Below are 12,646 nucleotides of genomic sequence, written 5' to 3'. Positions count from 1 at the left end.
TATAGAAATGTCTCAGAATCCATCTGTGTTCTAATCTTACAATTATGCTCAAAACTACTGACTCTGGACAAGTACTAATACTTAGTACTGTTAAGAACATAAAGATCAATATTGCTAGAGTCAACATTGCCCTCTAAGCTCAGGTTGTTTGTCAATGTTACAGTTCTCTACTCTCATACCTTCAGTTTCCAAGGGTTCCACACCCTTCCATACTGGAACTCAGGACTTCTGTCCCTCAGGGGCACTGTCTATGAACTATATGTGTGCTGACTCTTGCTACTACCCTTCCTTACTTCATCATTCCATTCCTTTGACCACCCCTTCATTCTTTGTATCATTCTATGGTCTCTTACCCTTTATCCATCCCTTCATTCTTTGTACCTTTATCTTTGACATTCCTTTCTTTCATTCTTTATGGCTTATCATTCTTAGTGGCTCATACTCTCTGAGTGCTCTTGTATAGTTTAGTATATATAGGCATACAAGATCAGACTGGTTCTGTAGTCTTGATCTTGTCTACTCTAGGTAGTCCTGTACTCTTAGGCTCACTCTATATACTCTACTCTTGTCTCACTCTCTCTCTCTGCCCATTCTACAAGTTCTGACTACATTCTAGTGCTTGTGTTCTGTATTTCTGTTGTGTAAGATAGTTGTAGCCTGGGTCCCCTCACTGAGCCTTTGGGTCCCCTCTATACTGTTGCTGACATCAGATTAAGACTACCTATTACCACTCTACAACTCTCCTACATTTTGGGCATCAGTACTTACTGTTGTATTAATCTCTTTCCTTTGTCCTGACCCTTTTACATTTTTAAATTTTAAACTTTCTAAACCCTTTTAAACTTTTGCCACCCTTCTTCTATTCATTACCCCTTTTAGTTTAGTGTTGATTCCTTTGTAGTGTAAACATAGACCCTACTATACTAACTGCCACCCCTACTGTCCTACCAGATCAGCAGTTACAAGCAGAACTAGCTTAATATGTACAGACCTCCATCCAAGAGGCCTTTGCTAACTACATACCCCCAGCCCCTTCAGAACCTGTTCCAATTGTTCCAGAAGTTACAACCTGTTCTAGAAAGAAAGTGTATGTAGCCTACCCTTCAGACTTTAATAGGTAGCACTTTAAGGACTTCCAGTGCTAAGTCAAACTATATGTGGCTACTACTTTGACCAATCTATCCTCAGATCTTGATTGTGTCCTATTCATCCTCTCCTTCATGAAGGAAGGCAACACAGCCACCTGGGCCCAGAACTGGATTGAAGGTCATTAGATTGGAAGCCTGATCCAACTTTGGAACAATGAGTTATACTTAGAATTCATAGGGCAGCTCTGTGCTTCCTTCATTGATCCAAATAAGAAGTACAATGTGTAGAACAAGCTTGTGTCTCTATAACAGGGCAAATGTTCTGCTGATGCCTTCTTTCAGGAGTTCAATATCCTGGCCTGGAAGGCAGGATTCATACTTGGGTTCAATGATGTCCTCATCAGAATGCTTGAAAAAGCTCTTCACCTGGAACTGGTTGATAAGATTCTTAGAATGATGCTAGAACTAGTCACCTACACTGAGTAGAAGACACGTGCCATCTCCTTCAACCAAGCTGTAGCTTGGATGTATTAAGTCTGTACAGAACACTCACACATGTGTCTAGCTCCAACAGTTCTGAGCCCTCAGATTGATCTGTCTGTAATTTGCAATCAATCTGTTCTGATAGACATTAGAGAAGCCTGAAAGTAAGGAGCATACTTTGCTTATAGAAAGTCAGGGCACTAAATTAAGGACTGCCTGTAGAAGCAACAGTACATCTGTCAGGTTATTAGAGTGATGATGAGTGACAAGCAGGATTTGTAGTAAGAAGCCTTTTCTGCAAATCTGGAAGTCACCTAATGTTCCAAATGTTCCAAGATCTTAGAATGTAGAAGTGGCAGGTCAGATTGTACAGATTTAGACTCAGATGAAGTGTAAAGAGAAGAATCAAAAGAATCAGAAGAAATAGGAGAACTATCTACTTTTGTTTTCAACTTTTTTCTTTCTAATAAATAATTTTGTTGATTTATTTTTTCTACTTTTTCTACTTTTTCTACTTTTCTTACTTTATTTACTTCTAATCCTACAGTGTCCATTGAATCAAAAGTGGCCATTAAAAAATCTGAGTCATAGCCCTTCAGCACTACATTCACTGTTAGGCCTCCACAAAATCCTAGGGTATGTAGTCAGGGTCTGGGAGTTCTGACTCAGCCCTGTTCACTACTCAGTAGTTTGTCTGTAGTATTAAGTAGGGATGGCCTCAGCTGAGTTCACAGCTGAGAACATGGGTCTGTCCTTGTTGAAAGAGAGAGGTTAATGAGGAAATGTTAGTGTATATACTCACCCTCTTGGACAATGAGGCCACACAAGCTGTACATTCCCTTCAGAACAAGTAGCAGTTCATCTGAGAACATTCTAGACACTAGCTCTAGGTCCCTGTCCTCTTGGCTCCCTTCTTAGGATCCCCCCAGATCTGAACAACAGCTCTAGTAGACAGTAGATACACTAGTTCATACATTAATGAGGCCTTTGTGTGGGAACACCACCTCCCTACTTGACATGTTCCACTTCTGATCCTAGTATACAATGTAGACAGAACCCTGAACCAGAATGGTTGGATCACTGAGTTTGTCCAACTACAGATAACCATTCAGGATTATGAGGAAAGCATTGAGTTCAGAGTCACCAACCTTAGAAAGACAGATGTCTTCATCAGATTTAAATAGCTTAAGGCTCACAACCCTACCATTGACTGGTTAGAGTAGACACTTGTGTTTGATCAGTGTCCTGAGTCTTGTAGCTACCTTGTACCACTGTTCTGAGTGAATACAGATGCTTCTAATGTTACTAACAGTTCTAATGAAGGTGACCAGTTGTTCTTCTTTGACTAGGATAGATATGTGGATACATATTCTAGTCAAGGCAGAATAGAGTTGATCCAAAGAATGTCTGAGACAGAACCAGTCCAGAACCCTCTTAGAATGACTCTACTCTGGAACACACACAGACCCAGCCTGCCAGATTTTGTCCAAGAGTTCCCTGAAGTCTTCAGTAAAGAGGAATTCAACCAGCTTCCTGAACACTGTCTCTAGGACTATACAATTGAATTGACTGAGGGTTTCCAACCTAAGGATTGTAAGGTCTACCTACTCAACAGAGACAAGTAGGAGGTGCTTGACAAGTTCCTTCAGGAAAATCTTTAGAATGGTCAGATCTGACCCTTGAAGTCCCCTATGACCTCCCCTTTCTTCTTTGTCAAAAAGAAAGATGGGAAGCTCTGCCCAGTCCAGGATTATTGTTGTCTCAATGAGGGTACTGTTAAAAACAAGTACTCACTCCCCCTGATTCAGGAGCTCATTGATAAGACACATACATCCAGGGTTTTCACTAAGTTGAACATTTGATAGGGATACAATAATATTCAGATCTGAGACAGAGATGAGTGGAAGGCTGTGTTCTGAACCAATTGCAGATTGTACAAACCAACCATAATATTCTTTGGACTAACTAACTTGCTTGCAATGTTCCAGTCATTCATGAATCACATCCTTACAGATCTGATTGACTCAGGGCACATTAGTGTGTATTTGGACAACATTCTAATCTTCACCCAGACAGTCAAACACTATTACTGACTGATCCAAGCAGTTCTACAACAGCTCTGAGATAATAAACTGTTCCTCTGAGAAGCAAAGTACTCTTTTGTATAGGAGTCAGTGGATTATCTGGGCTTTGTGATTGGTGGAGGAGAGGTCTGTATGGATCCAGCAAAGGTGACTACAGTTCAGAACTGGCTGTAACCTTGGAACCTGAAACAGGTCCAAGCATTCCTTAGGTTTGCAAACTACTACTAATGCTTCATTCAAGGCTTTAGTACCATTGCCCAGCCCCTTCACAATCTCACCAGCAAGGATGTTCCTTGACAATAGAATGATCAGCAGTAGTCTGTGTTTGAGTCTCTCAAGTAGACCATTACTAGTAAGCCTGTATTAGCAGTTCTGACAGTTGCAGACAAGTTCTGAGTTGAAGCCAACTCTTCTGACTTTACAAATAGAGTAGTACTGTTCTAGTTCATTGACAGAAAGTGGTGTCTGATAGTGTTCTAATCAGAATCCCTCTCTGTAACAGAACAGAACTACTCTATCTATGACAAGGAACTCCTTACAATTGTTTGTTCCCTAGAAGAGTAGCATTAATATCTCCTCAGTACTGTACAGAAGTTTGAGATTTGGAGTGATCACCTTAATCTCCAGTACTTCTAGGCACCCTAGAAGCTCAACCACTGCCAAGCCTACTAAATGTTAGAACTGTAGGACTTCAACTTTGTGCTGACCCACAAACCCAGAACACAAATGACAAAAGCTGATTTACTCTTAAGACAAGCAGGTCATGAAAGGGGGGAGAATGATAACAAAAATCTTGTTCTCCTAGACAATTCCTGTTTTGTGTCTGAGACAATCCAAGAGATCTGACTCAAATCTGAGGATGTCAACTTTGTCACCTGTATACAGTGAGCTCTGAGACACATACAGGACCAGGTTGTAGTGAAGCAGCTGGAGAAGCAGGCAAGGGATTGGGAGGAGGATGAGGATGGACAGGTTTACTAGGAAGGCTGACTGTATGTTCTGAAGGATTGGAAGCTGTAGAAGGACATTGTCTGAGCTCATCACAACAATCTGACTGTAGGACATTCAGGCTGACACAAAATACAGGAACTCATTACTTAGAACTACTGGTGGCCCAGAATGTAGAGGGAAATCCTAAAGTACATGACTGGTTGTGATACATGCCAACAAACTAAGGCCTACTAGACAAGGGTTTGGGCTCCCCTACATCTGTATTGGATCCCAGATCACTCTTGGGAAGAAGTCTCAGTAGACCTGATCAGCAAACTACTTGAGTCTTAGGGTTACAACACTATCTGTGTGATTGTTGACTGATTCTCCAAGCAAGTCTACACAGTTCCAACCTGAATGGAACTCACTTCCAAAGGTATAGTGTGCATTTATTAGGATCATGTCTTCCAGTTGTACAGACTCCCTCAGAAGCTCATTCATGATTGTGGACTGTAATTTGAGTCAAAATTCATACAGGACTTGTATGTGCTTCTCAGAATTCAAGGGAACCCTTCTACTGCCTATCACCTACAGACTGACAGTCAAACTGAGTGAGTCAATCAGGAGATCAAGCTCTACCTCCAAATGTTCATCAATCATTAGTAATCAGATTGGTCTGAATGGCTAGCTCTAGCAGAATTTGTGCACAATAACCAGCAACACTCTACAACAGGACAGTCCCTGTTCTTCCTCAATCATGAGAGACATCTGTACTAGGGGACAGTTCTGAACCAGAACAGCAGTTCTGAATCTGTAACAGACTTTACAGAACAGATACACAGAACCAGGGAGGACACACAAGCTCTTTTGGAAAAGGTAGTACAGGTCATAAAGTAGAACTATGATCAGAAGAGGTCTGCAGCCAAGGATTACCAGTCTGGTGACAAAGTTATGCTGGAAGCCACTAACCTGACTACAGATTGCCCAATAAAGAAGTTGGACAACAAGTGCTTCAGACCCTTTGTTATTAAAAAGAAGGTCAGTGCCTCTGCCTACAAACTCTAACTTCTAGCAACATGGAAGTGTATACACCCAGTGTTTAACAAGGTTCTGCTGTCTTAATACTACAATCCAGGTTTTCCTTTGTAACAAAGACCCCTACTGCCTCCACCAGAACTCATTGGTTCCAAACCAGAATATAAAGTAGAATATGTAGCAGATACTAAGCTGGTGTACAGAAAGCTCAAGTTCCTTATTCACTAGAAGGGATACCCAGTTGAAGAACACACTTGGGAACCTGCTGAGAATCTCACCCATACTGCTAAGGCAATCCAAGACTTCTATTGACTTCATCTGGGTGCTCTGCATCAACTCTGCCTCACAGATTTCCAAACCCTACTGTTCTGACCTATGCCTGAGCTACTGACTAAGCTCAATGCTCACCAATTGGGACAATTGGTTTTAGAGGGGGGGTGATGTTATGGTTCTCTGCTCTTGTACCTTCAGTTTCTGAGGGTTCTGCACCCTTTCATACTGGAACTCAGGACTTCTGTCCCTCAGGGGCACTGTCTATGAACTATATGTGTGCTGACTCTTGCCACTACCCTTCCTTACTTCATCATTCCATTCCTTTGACCACCCCTTCATTCTTTGTATCATTCTATGGTCTCTTACCCTTTATCCATCCCTTCATTCTTTGTACCTTTATCTTTGACATTCCTTTCTTTCATTCTTCATGGCTTATCATTCTTAGTGGCTCATACTCCCTGAGTGCTCTTGTGTAGTTTAGTATATATAGGCATACAAGATCAGACTGGTTCTGTAGTCTTGATCTTGTCTACTCCAGGTAGTCCTGTACTCTTAGGCTCACTCTATATACTCTACTCTTGTCTCACTCTCTCTCTCTGCCTGTTCTGCAAGTTCTGACTATGTTCTGGTGCTTACATTCTGTATTTCTGTTGTGTAGGATAGTTGTAGCCTGGGTCCCCTCACTGAGCCTTTGGGTCCCCTCTACACTGTTGCTGACAGTCAAGCCCTGTTTGAGACACTCCTAGGCTAACCATTCTTCACTATCACAGAATGTGAAATGAAGGACTTTATTAACAGTAACCAATCTATAACACTATTAGATCCCTCAGATTGTTAACAGAAGTGCTGAGTTATGACTAGAATGTAATCTGTTCTATAGAAACACAACAAACAAGGATTTGTAGTAATCACTAATCTCTCAACTCTTATATTAGTTAATCAGCCCCTTAGTGTTTAGGACAAACAGTGTTCTAATTTGAGTTCTGATACTACTAAAGCTGTAATTCCTGACATACACATACTATCCTATAATAGACATGCACCAGTCTCTACTATAGTCAATCTGCTCCTTAGTTGTTGTTGAGAGAGGTTATGTGAGAGACTTAGAGGGATCACACAAAGAGGGGGGATAGTGGACTCAGCTTGCTCTCCTTAGTATCATTGTCTGTTGATTCAGTAGGTATATATAATATGTAGCTATGTCTCAGGTATGTTTGTTACTTATATGTGTCATTCTATATATGTTAACACTCCCCTTCAAACATATATTAGTTTAATAATATGTTTGTTTTGCAACTATTTGTTTATTTGATTTGTAGTTATTTTATTTTTATTTTTAGGGGTAGTTATAGTGCTGCTACCACTCCCCTTCAAACATTTATAAGTTGGCTAGACCTATAAAATGTTTGATTTGCAGATTGTTCCAACATTTTTATTAGTATTGTATCTGTATTGTACATTGTGTCTGTATTATATTTGCTCGTGTATCACATATAATAATATCATTTGTATAATATAAATGTGTTGTTTGTATCATATATTTTAGTCCACTGTGTGTTAACTTTGTACTTTGTTAGATATTTATTAAGTTTTTGTTTACTGTTGTGTCATTAGTTCTGTAGTTTGTTCATTGTTATATTATTAAGTTGTTGTTCATTGTCTTGTAGACTGTTTGATGTGATTGAAATTGTTTAGAGTTAATCCAAAGTTTGTGTGTAGTTTACCATTAAATGACAGTATTGTTTTCACAATAAATTGTTCAAAATCATTATTAATATCATATGTGCTTCAGAGACTTGTAGAATCTTATGAGTGCTGTGTAAGATTGTAAATTGTGTATTTTATTTATTAAGTTTGTTTGAGTATTACTAGTAATTTCTTTTTACTTTACTGTGAAACTAATAAATCACACTAGTAAAATGTATATCTGGTGTTGTAATGATATCCTTCTTTAATTATTACTGTCTGTGTTTGTCTACATTTGTATATGTGTTAAGCATTCAGTAATAGCTGATTTATGTCTTTGGATTGAAGCTTCACATTGATTGTATGTTGTAATATTAATAATGTTATTTGTTTTTGCCAGATTGCTTCATTCCAAGATTAATAAGGTTTTATACTAACATATATTTGTTGTATAGATATTATATCTGGCTGCAGACAGCTCACTATGTGTCTAGGTGTATCATATATGTATTATATCATGAATGTATTGTCTGTATCACTTTGTGTTATTATTTATGTTTATGTAGTAACTTATTAATATTGTGTTATGTAATGAATCGATTTTGACACATCCTGAGTAACTATGTGATCTGTTGTGTTATTTCTTCAATAGCCAACATAATTATCCATTGTAAATTGTTACTAACGTGTGTTTGTATTATTTGTTATTAACAGTGTTATTGTGAATTGTTGTGATTGTGATGTTATGAATATTTATTAGTATTATGGCTATTGTTCTTTGCTTTTTCTTTTTACAAAGAATGATGTATTGTAACACAATCCACATATAATTGATATATTAGATTATGTTTGCTATAATCGTTTCCTAGCATTCTTTTAGTGAATCTAGTACTATGTACAATTGTAGTATTTGTTCAATGTTTTATTTGTTAATTGGTTTGCTAGGTAAAACGTTTTATATATTGGTTTTATTTATTTTATTTGAATCATTGTATAGATATACTTATTAGTATCTATCCAATGTATTTCATAATGTTATAATACTGTTCACACTTGTATTAATTGTATAGTGAGGGCAAATTAATCATTTGTACAAGAATCAATTTAATAGTTTTATTTGATTATATGTATGTACTCTATACTTGTTTGTATAGTTATTATCTTTGTATTGTTTGATTGTAGTTGTGAATTATATTACAATTATATTTGTATTATTGTATGAATGTATTATTTATTGTTTTATGTATGTTCCAAAGTATTATTTTTGTTATTCATCACTTTTATCCATAAACTATAGTCCAGATTGATGAATTATTTTGTTATATGATGTAATAATTGTCTGTATTTTATTTATTTTTGTATTAAACATTGTTAAGTTAATCAGATTATTATATTAATATTATTCACCAAGTATGAGCATTCGTTTTGTAGTGGAATTATTATTTATTTAATGTTGAAGTTCAATCACACATTGTGTTGACTTCCATTATTTGTTCTGATCAACATTATTTTGCATTGTATTGAATGATTTACCTTTGTGATCCATTATATCTGTCTGTAACTTCTATTGCTTATCATTTTTTAGGATCAGTGATAAGATCAACGTTTCTGCATCATGAATATTCATTTGTTCATCTGTAGTTTTGTGTTGTGAACGTTTGCACATTTGCTGCAAAGAACACTTTAGGAATATGTGCCATTTCTAGGCTTTATTATTATTAATTTATTAATTATCTGTTTGAGTAACTTTTATAAGCATTGAAAATGTTATGTAATGTATAACTTTTATATTCTTTAATAAGGTATTTTGTGTTTGACAGATTTGTCAGATTCATTACAGATTTCACTTAGTAATGTAGTCAATATGTTTGTATTAAGAATTTAATGTTCATTATTAGTGTGTATATTATTTAATTACTCCCCTTCAATTTGAGAAGGTTATTCTTTGAGTAATTGACAAGTAGTGTAAGTACATAAGTACATTGTTGATTTTCTTTTGTGTATTTGTAATCCAACAAGTAGTGTTAGTACTTTGTTATTTTACTTTCATACATTTGTCAGTATGTGTTATAATATAACAGTATGTTTTAAGTTAACTTGTAATGTTTGACATACATCATTTTGTTTAAACATTACACTGTAACATTGTACTGTTTGTTTTATAAATTTTAATGTGATGTTTGTAATATGTCTGTAATATTTCAGACATGCTAAGAAATCTTCTGTGTGTTTGCAGTTACAACATTGGTTGTGCATCTATTCATATCTCTGATAAGATGTAATAGATATGCTTGTGTCTGCTTTTCTTTATATATTATACTGTCCAAGATAATGTGTTAAACGTTTTATTAATTTATTTAATCTTATTATATTATGATTGTTTTCGTTTGTAATCATTATAATAAGTGTGTCCATCATAGTTTTTCTGTTGTTTGTTGTACTAGCCATATTAGTATAGTACTTCACTTGTATATAAGCTTTGTAGCTTCAATATAAGTTTATTTATGCTTTGTTAAAGTATATTTACATTCTGTGTGATTAAATATGTTCTGTTACATTGTTGTAGTAATGGTAGAGGTATTATTCTACTGTTTGCCATTATTATACATTGTTATTATATGTTTACACTATCATAGGTGTAAAGTATTGTTATTTGTTTATTGACTATAATTGTGTACTTGTTCCTGTACCATAGTTACTGTAATGTACTTTGTAACTTTATTATTATTATTATTATTATTTATTCATCCATAGATAGTTGTACACTTTCATAAGCTGTATTAGTGTGTAGATATCAGATGTCTTAGATATCAGATGGATATCTGCTAACTTGTTTTATTTCATATCCAACATGTCCAACATATCCAAGACATGTCTTACATTAATTGTTTGACTGTAATATTGTTATATGTGTTATTATTTTATTTATACTATAATATATGTGTGCTTGTTGACAGTGTCAATCATTTGTGCTATTATAATATTAATAGCAGATGAGTAGTGTTTGCTTTCTCAATCCTTCTAACATTTGTCTATAGTATGATCAGTTATTTATAATAACATAATCTCTGTAATATTATAGAATATTTTAGTGATTAAATGTTGCAGTAAGTGATACTCATTGAAGTTTCAGCATCACCTGTATAGATTATGTTATTACTGGGCCAATAATCATAATTACTAAGATGATGATCATATAATGTCTGGGTCATATGTAGTACAGTAGATTGTGTGTTTACAGTGTATTGATTTGTGTTTAGGATACTCAGACAGGTGAGTCAAGTTCTGCATTGTAGTATACTGTGTGCATGTATGTGATGTGTAGAACTGTATAGAGTATAGACATAGTAGAGTGTAGATAAAGTATAGGCAGGGAGCTTAAGGCTTATAACCTGTTAAAAGGGGTTATGTGAGAGACTTAGAGGGATTACACAAAGAGGGGGGATAGTGGACTTGGCTCACTCTCCTTAGCATCATTGTCTGTTGATTCAGTAAGTATATATAATATGTAACTATGTCTTAGGTATGTCTGTTACTTATATGTATCATTCTATATATGTTAACAGTTGTCTAGTCACCCTGTCACCCACCCCAGGATTAGACCCCTTTGTTCTATACATACCTGACAGTCCTGGAGAAAACATATTTGTATACAAGAAGGTAGTAAAGAAGGTTAGACCAGTTGCCAGAACTCTCTCAGAAGAGTTTCAGATTGTTTAACAGAAGCATTCTAATCTGTTAAAGAACATGCCAGAACTGCTGTTGTACTCCAAGCTGTTTGTCCCAACACACTGTTTCATACAAGAATGTATGGAAGCTCTTAACATTAATCCATACAACTTCCTCTGGCCAGAAGAGTGCCAGCTTTTAATTAACCTGATTTCAATGTATGAGAACACCTTTGCCTGGAACAAGCTTGAGAAAGGTGTCCTAGACCTAGAATACTTTGATCCAATATTGATTCTGACTGTTCTACATATTCTATAGGTACAAAGGAACATCTGGATTCTACAGGGAAACCTTGACACAGTCATGAAAATTCTTAAAGACAAAATCACTACTAGAGTTTATGAGCTGTCAAACTCATCTTACTGTTCCTAATAGTTTACTATAGTAAAGAAAGATGGAAAGTCTCTGTGCCTGGTCTACAACCTCTAGGAACTCAACTGAGTTTTGATCCAAGACTCATCTGTACCTCTGATGATTGAACAGGTTGTTGAATCCTTCTCTAAAAGGGCCATTTACTCTGTACTAGATCTCTTTGTTGCCTTCAACCAACACTCTCTTAATGAATGCTCTCACAATCTTACAATGTTTCAGACACTACTCAGAATGTTCTGACTTACTGTTATTCTAATAGGTTATACTAATTCTTTTCAAATTATACACAGTAATATTACTTTTATTTTACAGGATAAAATTCCTAATACAGTACAACCCTATACTGATAATGTTTATGTCAAAGGCAGAACTACAAGATATGAACTTCTGAACAGAATGTACAAAACTGTTCCCAGAAACCCTAGTATCTGACAATTTGTATAGAAACACACTTACAACCTAAACTGTGTTATATAGTAAGTTAAAGTAGTCTATAGAACATTCTCTGGTCTAAAGCTGTGTGTGTTCCAACTGTATGTAACTGTCTTAGACTATAAGTGTACCTATGCTGGAAGGGAGCCAGATGATTCAAAAGTCTAGAAAATCTGTGACTGGCCTGTATGTCAATCTGTCTCTAAAGTTAGAGGATTCCTCAGAACTGTAAGTGTCCTCTGTATGTTTATTCGAAATTTTGCTCAGCTTGTTAGACTACTCACACATTTGACTAAGTACAACATTCTGTTTGAGTTCTGTTTGGAACACATGGTAGTAATAGACAAACTCAAAGACACTGTTATTAATAGCCCTGCCTTATGTACTATTGACTATGAGTCAGACATGGAGGTTATTGTTACTATAGACTCATCTATTATTAGTGTAGGATTCTATCTCAGACAAGAACACCTCAACAGTCATTGTTGAATCAACCAATTTGGATCAATTAACTAGAACAAAGTACAATCCTAA

This window comes from Fomitiporia mediterranea (genome assembly GCF_000271605.1).
Source record: "Fomitiporia mediterranea MF3/22 unplaced genomic scaffold FOMMEscaffold_20, whole genome shotgun sequence".
Lineage (NCBI taxonomy): Eukaryota > Fungi > Basidiomycota > Agaricomycetes > Hymenochaetales > Hymenochaetaceae > Fomitiporia > Fomitiporia mediterranea.
The sequence above is the reverse complement of the archived record's forward strand: the minus strand, read 5'-3'. Positions refer to the sequence as shown.